The 9686-nt window shown below is 34.7% G+C and overlaps 1 pseudogene; it reads left to right on the top strand.

The window, feature by feature from the left end:
* Nucleotides 1-1427: 1427 nt before the first annotated feature.
* On the top strand, nucleotides 1428-9213 carry LOC149178097 (bet1-like protein At4g14600; annotated as a pseudogene).
* The last annotated feature ends 473 nt before the right edge of the window (nucleotides 9214-9686 follow it).

The raw sequence follows: 9686 nt of genomic DNA on the forward strand, positions 1-9686 counted from the left end.
AATTGCGTCCAAGAATTTTTCCAACGGTATTGGTGATTAAGCTCAGAATTACCCTCCGAATATGCCTCACGAGATGTGCCATAGGGAGGCCGAAATAAGACCTCAAGGCCTATGCGTCTGTTACAGGAGTATAGCCTTAGATCTGTGCGAATATGCCCACGAAGTGCCTCGGAGAATACACTCAAATCTGCCTCAGAAAAGGCAGAATGGCCTCAGAAGGTGCTCAATACCCCAACGAAGAACCATAAACAAAAGATAGACATTAAGCACAAAAGCCTTCGTCAATCCTGACCTACTCTTCAGATTTGCCTTAGAAAAGGCGGAATGGACTCAAAAGGTGCTCAATACCCCAACGAAGAACCATAAACAAAAGATATACACATTAAGCCCAAAAACCTTCTTCAATCCTGACCTCCTCTTTAGCTTGGCGTGACTACACAAGGGCGCACACAACCGAAGAGATGTATCAATTAAGTGCATATAAGACGTTTTAATTGGAGGGCAGACGAGCCCTATTTATAGAGGCTGAAGAGCTTTCTAGAGAGGCAAGCTGACCAGTTCAAGAGGTTATGGAGTCGACCCTCCATAACTGATTTGAATTTTAAATTAAATTGATTTTGGAGACAAAATCAATTTCCATTTAGGCCGATTTTAGGAGATAGAAAATGCTATTTTAATTTGATATTTGGTGTTGTTGGGGCTCATAAATCCTTATAGATGGACAAGTAAATCTACAAAGCCAATAATTGTTCTATTATGTAAACATTTTGAATTGATTAAATTACATAAAGATAAAAATTAAATTAAATAAAATTTAAATTAAAAGTAAAAATATAATTAAGTAAACTAAAAAATCTAATAATTAAGATATAAATAAAATAAAATATAAATTTTAATAATTAAAATAAAAACAAAATAAAATAAAATATAAATTTTAATAATTACCTAAGGCGTTTCCCTCTGAAAAGCATTCCCTGAAATGCCACTCTGTCGCCTTTAGCACCCTTTGATCAATTGTTAAACAGTTCAAAAAAAATTTAACCATTAGATCTCATCACCGCCACAATTGCTTCAACTGTCAAGCGCATGAACCCTAACCGCTTGAACTGTAAGCCTAAAACCCCATAGACCCAGCCCATTTTTTCAAAGCTTCCACTTTTTTCTGCTTAAAGCTAGCCACACGAAAAATAATGTGGAGAAGAGATGCCATTACTTCTTTAATGGACACAACATGGTGGTGGCTGCCTTCTTTACCTGCCCAGGAATGTCGGCAGCCACTGAATCTTATTCTTATGTGATGCCATATTTTGAAACATGTCCTTTAAATTTATGGGGAGTTTGATTTCAATGGTGGCATTCCTCCCATACAATCGTTCTGGAAACCCATACAATTTTTCTTCTCAAACGGTTGCTTCAATTTTTTGTTGATGGCACCGATGCCCAGAGGGAATTCTGCTTAAGCTTCAGGGCCCTTCCGATCAAGGTACCATTCCGTCATTTTCCTTTCAATTTCTTCAATTAAGCACGCCCATTTCTATTTTATCAATTTCATGGAGATATGCATGCGGTGATATTGATTGTTTTTTGTAGAGAGGGGTTGAGCAGGAGATCGAATCCCCGGAGCGAATAATTGCAGTTGAGGGTCGATCCCATTCATGGGGACCTGGACGAAGAGATTGATGGATTGCATCATAAGGTTTCCCATCTCAAAAATGTAGGCCATGCATCCCATATTTGTTAACCCTTGTTTGTCTACAAACCCCAATAAAGGGATCTTGTATTGAGCTTTGTACTGAAATTGCTCTGTAATTTTCGAAGGAGTTTGTGAAGGTAATGTTGTCGCGCAGATTGACATGACAACGCTCAGACCGGGGGCTGTCACTCTGATCCCCGATCTGAGCATTGTCGTGTCAATCTGCGTGACAACAGGTAAGATTTGCCTTTTTGTATATTTTCATCAACTTCCAGATAGCTCAGGAGATAGAGTTAGAGGCTAGGTTCCAGAATGGGTTTTTCAGCCAGCTGGTAAGAATGAATTCTCTCAATATTTCCTTTTCTTGAAAATGATGCTCAAACATATCAGAAATGTAATCATATCACAAATAAATGATCACCCTCTAAGGAATTTAGGGAAAACTATGCAAGAAAAAGAATAAAAAGAGAGGACATCCTCATGCCCAAAATCTTAATCGGTCTGTCTGCAGGTTAACATATCAGAACAGAACTTACGCGACAGTAGTTTGATGCAATATTTATTTTCTTCCTTTTTAGAAGTTATTTTGATAAACACGCCTCAGGGTCGAGGTTTCACCACATTACACAGACTTTCTTCTGCTCAGGTGCCATGCCTGATGGGTTTCTATTCTGCCAGAGCTGCACAGGGCTTACACGGTCCCTTACCCCTTTTTGACATGCCATTCGGGTGGGGCAGACGAGATCAAGAAAGAAAACCCCAATGGATGGCTTATTTTTTACTTTTGGGTTACCAATTTTTTTGTTAAATCACATGTAAGATGGAATGTAGTGTACATTATTGTTTCAGTAATAGAAAATTGAGAGCATATTTTGTGACATTAAGAAAATAATGTTGGACTATATTCATGGTCTTAGAAATCGGTTTTTAATTATGATAGAAATGTGAAGGCAAACCTCGTTGTTGGATTACTGTGTCGACCAAAAGCATATCATTTGAGGCTTTTCAATTGAATTTGTGTTAAATGCAGATTTTAGGCTGGAATTTTGCACTCACTAACTTATTTTTGTAGGGAAGAGAAGTCTCCCAAGAAAATCAAAACAAAACAGAGGTCTATTTCCAAATTTTGTTTTAGAGTCAATAAATTACAAAACTGAGTATACTTTGAGTATATATTTTTTCTCAGGAAGGATTACTTGGAGTATATATTTTTGACCAGGAAGGAATGATGTTAGAACCCTTTTTTTGGATTATTTATGTAATGATTCCATTTTTATTGTTTAAGCAATTGTCATGTCTTTCATTATAAAAATAAATTGAAGGAAACGTGGAAATAGGAAAAGACAACAACAGGGGTGTATCTTAAGAATTTTCATGTGAAACTGCTGATCAATATGATGTGAGAAGCTGGTAAGGTATTAATTCTTGGTTTAGGTCTTAAATACTGTCGGGGTTGTGAGTTTTTTCATGGTCCATTTAAATCAACTGGGTTTCACATGGATTTAATAGTGACGAGAAAACCGATGGAGGAGCTCAGGATCAATCAGGATGCTACTATTGTTTTCCTGCCACCCCATATAGGGCTCAAAGATAGGGGCATGACGTTTTCCACAACTCTACAATAAAATAAAATGAGGAATAAATTGCTGCTACTATTTTTTTTCATTATGATAGAAATGTGAAGGCAAACCTCGCTGTTGGATTGTTGCGTCGACCAAAAGCATATCATTTGAGGCTTTTGAATTGAATTTGTGTGAAATGCAAATTCTAGGCTGTAATTTTTCATTCACTAACTTATTTTTGTAGGGAAGAGAAGTCTCTCTCAAAAAAAAGAACAAAACAGAGATATATTTCCAAATTTTGTTTGAGAGTTAATAAATTACAAAACTGAGTATACTTTGAGCATATATTTTTGACCAGGAAGGGTTGATGTTAGAACCCTTTTTTTGGGTCATTTATGCAATGCTTCTGTTTTTATTGTTTAAGCAATTTTCATGTCTTTCATTATAAAAAGAAACTGAAGGAAACCTGGCAATATGAAAATACCACAACAGGGATGTATCTTAAGAATTTTCATGTGAAACTATTGATCAATATGATGTGAGAAGCTGGTAAGGTATTAATTCTTGGTTTAGGTCTTAAATACTGTCAGGGTTTTGTAGAAATTTTGAATAATGTTACACTTATTCACAGAGATTATCCCGATTATACACTATTGCGATTACATGCATAATACATAACCTCCTCTACGTTGATCATCAATTTTGCGCAATTAAAAACAATGAAACATCAATCGCATGCGCACATTAACATAGTATGTAACCCGGGGAAAGCATACAACTGAAAACCCCACACTATCTGTATATTATATTGATTGAGAACATGTAACAATACATAGTACAATACTCCTCACAAGTACTCAGTACTATCTCCACCTGTTACATAGAAAACTAGCTCAGATCTGAATCAATCACAGGTTCAAATCTCCTCCGCTGCTTGCCTGCCTCCACTATGCAATCCTGCACGAGAATAATGATGAATGACTGATCCAAACTTGTATTTCCTTGGCTGAACCATGCAATCCTCATTGGCATTACTCAATCCATTGATTGTGCAAGATCTCATGCACAACTATAGTCACAATTGATAGCAATCTCAACCTCTAACACCTGTCTCCACTGAATTGTCCATGCACTGAGTTAAATGATGTATTCTTTAGTTGCTTTATGAGTTAATAATTAGTGAATTAATTAACAATTAATTCACATCACTCATCACTAGTGTATTCTGTAGTTCTAAATACAACTAGTTTTACCAAGTCAAACTGAACACAACTCCATCAACTCCTCAATCAACTCCACCAAAACTCAACCACTTGAGTTCTAACTGAAGTCCACCATGCAATAGCTCAACTGACCCATAAGAAAAGCGTATTTCCTTATGACAGCTGCATGTGCCACATCTGTAGCTCAAACTGAAGTGCTCCAAGAGGATAAGATAATGTTTATAGTCCAAATATTATTATGAGCTAATAATATTCGATTGTTCTATTTTTAGCTTGGTAGTCTAAAAATAGAATCCGCCCTTATGTCTAAAAATAGAAGTCCATCTATTTTTACCAACATGACCAATCATCCACAAATAGCATCCTGCAACTCATAGACCATGATCCATATGTCTAAAAATAGACTTTGCACCGAAAATAGCCTACGGGCCCACTTAGTGAAGGTGACTTCTTTCCTCTAAGCTCCATCATCTTGTTGCATTCTCAACAGGTTTTGAGTTTTTTCATGATCCATTTAAATCAAGGATTAGGTTTCAGCGTTGGCATTCTAAATCTTTTTCAACATTTTCTTTCATGCATTGAATGTCCATTTCTAGATGTTGTTTAGTGTTGAAATCAATAATTCTTACAACAATTGGAAATAAATCTCTGTTTTGTTTTGATTTTTTTGAGAGACTTCTCTTTCCTACAAAAATAAGTTAAGTTAGTGAATACAAAATTCCAACCTAGAATCTTCATTTCAAACAAATTCAATTGAAAAGCCTCAAATGAGATGCTTTTGGCCGAGGCTTGCCTTCACATTTCTATCATAATGAAAAAAAACAGCAGCAACAATTTATTCCTGATTTTATATTATTGTAGAGCTATGGAAAACGCCATGCCCTGATCTTTGAGCCCTATATGGGGCGGCAGGATGACGATAGTAGCATCCTGATCGATCCTGATCTCCTCCATCGGTTTTCTCATCATTTGGACTATATTCATGGTCTTAGAAATTGGTTTTTAATTATGATAGAAATGTGAAGCCAAACCTCGTTGTTGGATTAGTGCGTCGACCAAAAGCATATCATTTGAGGCTTTTCAATTGAATTTGTGTTAAATGCAGATTTTAGGCTGGAATTTTGCACTCACTAACTTATTTTTGTAGGGAAGAGAAGTCTCCCAAGAAAATCAGAACAAAACAGAGGTCTATTTCCAAATTTTGTTTGAGAGTCAATAAATTACAAAACTAAGTATACTTTGAGTATATATTTTTGCTCAGGAAGGATTACTTGGAGTATATATTTTTGACTAGGAAGGATTAATGTTAGAACCCTTTTTTTGGATTATTTATGTAATGATTCTGTTTTTACTGTTTAAGCAATTGTCATGTCTTTCATTATAAAAATAAATTGAAGGAAACGTGAAAATAGGAAAAGACAACAACAGGGGTGTATCTTAAGAATTTTCATGTGAAACTATTGATCAATATGATGTGAGAAGCTGGTAAGGTATTAATTCTTGGTTTAGGTCTTAAATATTGTCGGGGTTGTGAGTTTTTTCATGGTCCATTTAAATCAAGGATTAGGTTTCACCGTTGGCATCCTAAATCTTTTTCAGCATTTTCTTTCATGCATTGAACGTCCATTTCTGGATGTTGTTTAGTGTTGAAATCAATAATTCTTACAACATTTGGGTTTATAAATTAGAAACAACGAAATCTATTTTAAATTGTAGAAGGAAATCAATTTTATCTCATTGATGAATTCTCAATCCATGAGATAAATGTAGTTGAAATTAATTCACTGACATGTTGATGATGTAATTGATACAGCTTTGTGATTTTTTATTCTTGATAGCTTCAACAAGTTGTTAGTTTAAATCAGATCGAAAGGATTCTTTGCTCTCACCTATAACTAAAATGTAGGAAAATGTTAGGTCATTTACAACATTTTCACATACAATGGTTTAGTGACTTCCTATTCCTCACATCAATGCAAGTGTTAAGTTTGGAGTGTTGCCCATCAAGATTCTTAATTTAAGAGTTATCCATAATTTGAGTTTATCAATAAAAACACGAATTCCAACTTGAAGTACACTGGATTCAGCAAACCCAGTGTTGTGTACCAATTGTGTCAACAAGGGCAAAGAAGTCATTTTCAGGACCCAAAAGCTGAAGAAGGGACTCTACCAGATGGCATGTCACTAATTCTCGAACTAGGTGTTAGCTTGGATATCAGGCATTGACGTGAGAAACTGGGTTTCACATGGATTTAATAGTGACGAGAAAACCGATGGAGGAGCTCAGGATCAATCAGATGAGTTTTTTCATGGTCCATTTAAATCAAGGATTAGGTTTCACCATTGGCATCCTAAATCTTCTTCAACATTTTCTTTCATGCATTGAACGTCCATTTCTGGATGTTGTTTAATGTTGAAATCAATAATTCTTACAACGTTTGGGTTTATAAATTAGAAACAACAAAATTTATTTTAAATTGTAGAAGGAAATCAATTTTATCTCATTGATGAATTCTCAATCCATGAGATAACTGTAGTTGAAATTAATTCACTGACATGTTGATGATGTAATTGATACAGGTTTGTGATTTTTTATTCTTGATAGCTTCAGCAAGTTGTTAGTTTAAATCAGATTGAAAGGATTCTTTGTTCTCACCTATTACTAAAATGTAGGAAAATGTTAGGTCATTTACAACATTTTCACATAAAATGGTTTAGTGACTTCCTATTCCTCACGTCAATGCAAGTGTTAAGTTTGGAGTGTTGCCCATCAAGATTCTTAATTTAAGAGTTATCCATAATTTGAGTTTATCAATAAAAACACGAATTCCAACTTGCAGTACACTGGATTCAGGAAACCCAGTGTCGTGTACCAATTGTGTCAACAAGGCCAAAGAAGTCATTTTCAGGACCCAAAAGATGAAGAAGGGACTCTACCAGATGGCATGTCACTAATTCTCGAACTAGGTGTTAGCTTGGATATCAAAGGCATTGACGTGAAAAACTGGGTTTCACATGGATTTGATAGTGACGAGAAAACCGATGGCGGAGCTATTGATCCTGCCACCCCATATAGGGCTCAAAAATCAGGGCATGACGTTTTCCACAACTCTACAATAAAATAAAATGAGGAATAAATTGTTGCTACTATTTTTTTTCATTATGATAGAAATGTGAAGGCAAACCTCACTGTTGGATTACTGCGTCGACCAAAAGCATATCATTTGAGGCTTTTCAATTGAATTTGTGTGAAATAAAGATTCTAGGCTGTAATTTTTCATTCACTAACTTATTTTTGTAGGGAAGAGAAGTCTCTCAAAAAAATTAGAACAAAACAGAGATCTATTTCCAAATTTTGTTTGAGAGTTAATAAATTACAAAACTGAGTATACTTTGAGTATATATTTTTTACCAGGAAGGATTGATGTCAGAACCCTTTTTTGGATCATTTCTATAATGCTTCCATTTTTATTGTTTAAGCAATTTTCATGTCTTTCATTATAAAAAGAAATTGAAGGAAACCTGGCAATAGGAAAATACCACAACAGGGGTGTATCTTAAGAATTTTCATGTGAAACTATTGATCAATATGATGTGAGAAGCTGGTAAGGTATTAATTCTTGGTTTAGGTCTTAAATACTGTCAGGGTTTTGAGTTTTTTCATGATCCATTTAAATCAAGGATTAGGTTTTAGCGTTGGCATTCTAAATCTTTTTCAACATTTTCTTTCATGCATTGAACGTCCATTTCCAGATGTTGTTTAGTGTTGAAATCAATAATTCTTACAACAATTGGAAATAAATCTCTGTTTTGTTCTGATTTTTTTGAGAGACTTCACTTTCCTACAAAAATAAGTTAAGTTAGTGAATGCAAAATTCCAACCTAGAATCTTCATTTCACACAAATTCAATTGAAAAGCCTCAAATGAGATGCTTTTGGTCGAGGTTTGCCTTCACATTTCTATCATAATGAAAAAAAAACAGCAGCAACAATTTATTCATGATTTTATTTTATTGTAGAGCTATGGAAAACACCATGCCCCGATCTTTGAGCCCTATATGGGGCGGCAGGATGTCGATAGTAGCATCCTGATCGATCTTTATCTCCTCCATCGATTTTCTCATCATCTGGGTTTATAAATTAGAAACAATGAGATCTATTTTAAATTATAGAAGTAAATCAATTTTATCTTATTGATGAATTCTCAATCCATGAGACAACTGCAGTTGAAATTAACTCACTAACACGTTGATGATGTAATTGATACAAGTTTGTGATTTTTTATTCTTGATGGCTTCAACAAGTTGTTAGTTTAAGTCAGATCGAAAGGATTCTTTGCTCTCGCCTATAACCAAAATATAGGAAAATGTAAGGTCAATTACAACATTTTCACATATAATTAAAATACATGAAAAGTTCTAGGCCATTTACACCATTGCACAGGTATATTCTATTGAATGGTTGCTTCTTGTTCTTTTGGGTATTTGTTATTAATTTTGAGTCTCTAATTTGTGTAGCTTATTTTTAAAAGTTGCCTTCGTTATCTGATTATGTAATGACATGGTTGTCACAGGAAATGACAATGATTAAATCTCAAGCTGGAGTTAAGAACAACGTGAAAAGATTAAACAAAAATATAATACAGAAGGGTTCTAATCATGTAATGCATGTAATTATCTTTGGTTTGTTATGCTTCTTCATTGTATATCTATTATCCAAGGTGTGGAGAAGATGAGCAATTGGATTAAAAGTGACAATAATTTGAGATTGAGGGTCATTTCACCTATTCTCGCAGTTTTAGCACAGACCCAATCTGGGTTGTTGGAGAGGAGAAGGTAGGTTGTGCTTACTTACCCAATTTCTTGTTTACAGTGCATTTTACGTAAAGAACTCCTTTGACTATTTTCAGTGTTTCATTCCCATGCTCTTGATCTCTGGTATTCTATATACTCCAAATTTAGGAAAAGCGAAGAACATGTGCTTTGACAACATAGTTACTAGTTTTGAAAGGTTCCGTAGGCTTAGGAGGTTCCCATTTGGAAAAACTTTAGAAGGTTAGGGAATATGAAACCTATATAATTATAATCATTAAAAAAAAATTGTCATTCATTATTTCATTATCTTTGACCTTTTACTCCTGAAATCAACAGACTCTCCAACATATTAAGCATGAAATTCCTCTAGAAGATTTTTGAAGTTTGAGAAAAT

This window comes from Pinus tabuliformis, chromosome 4_1, assembly GCF_031772625.1.
Source record: "Pinus tabuliformis cultivar Carrire ecotype Pingquan chromosome 4_1, CPIR1, whole genome shotgun sequence".
In the NCBI taxonomy this organism is placed as follows: domain Eukaryota; kingdom Viridiplantae; phylum Streptophyta; class Pinopsida; order Pinales; family Pinaceae; genus Pinus; species Pinus tabuliformis.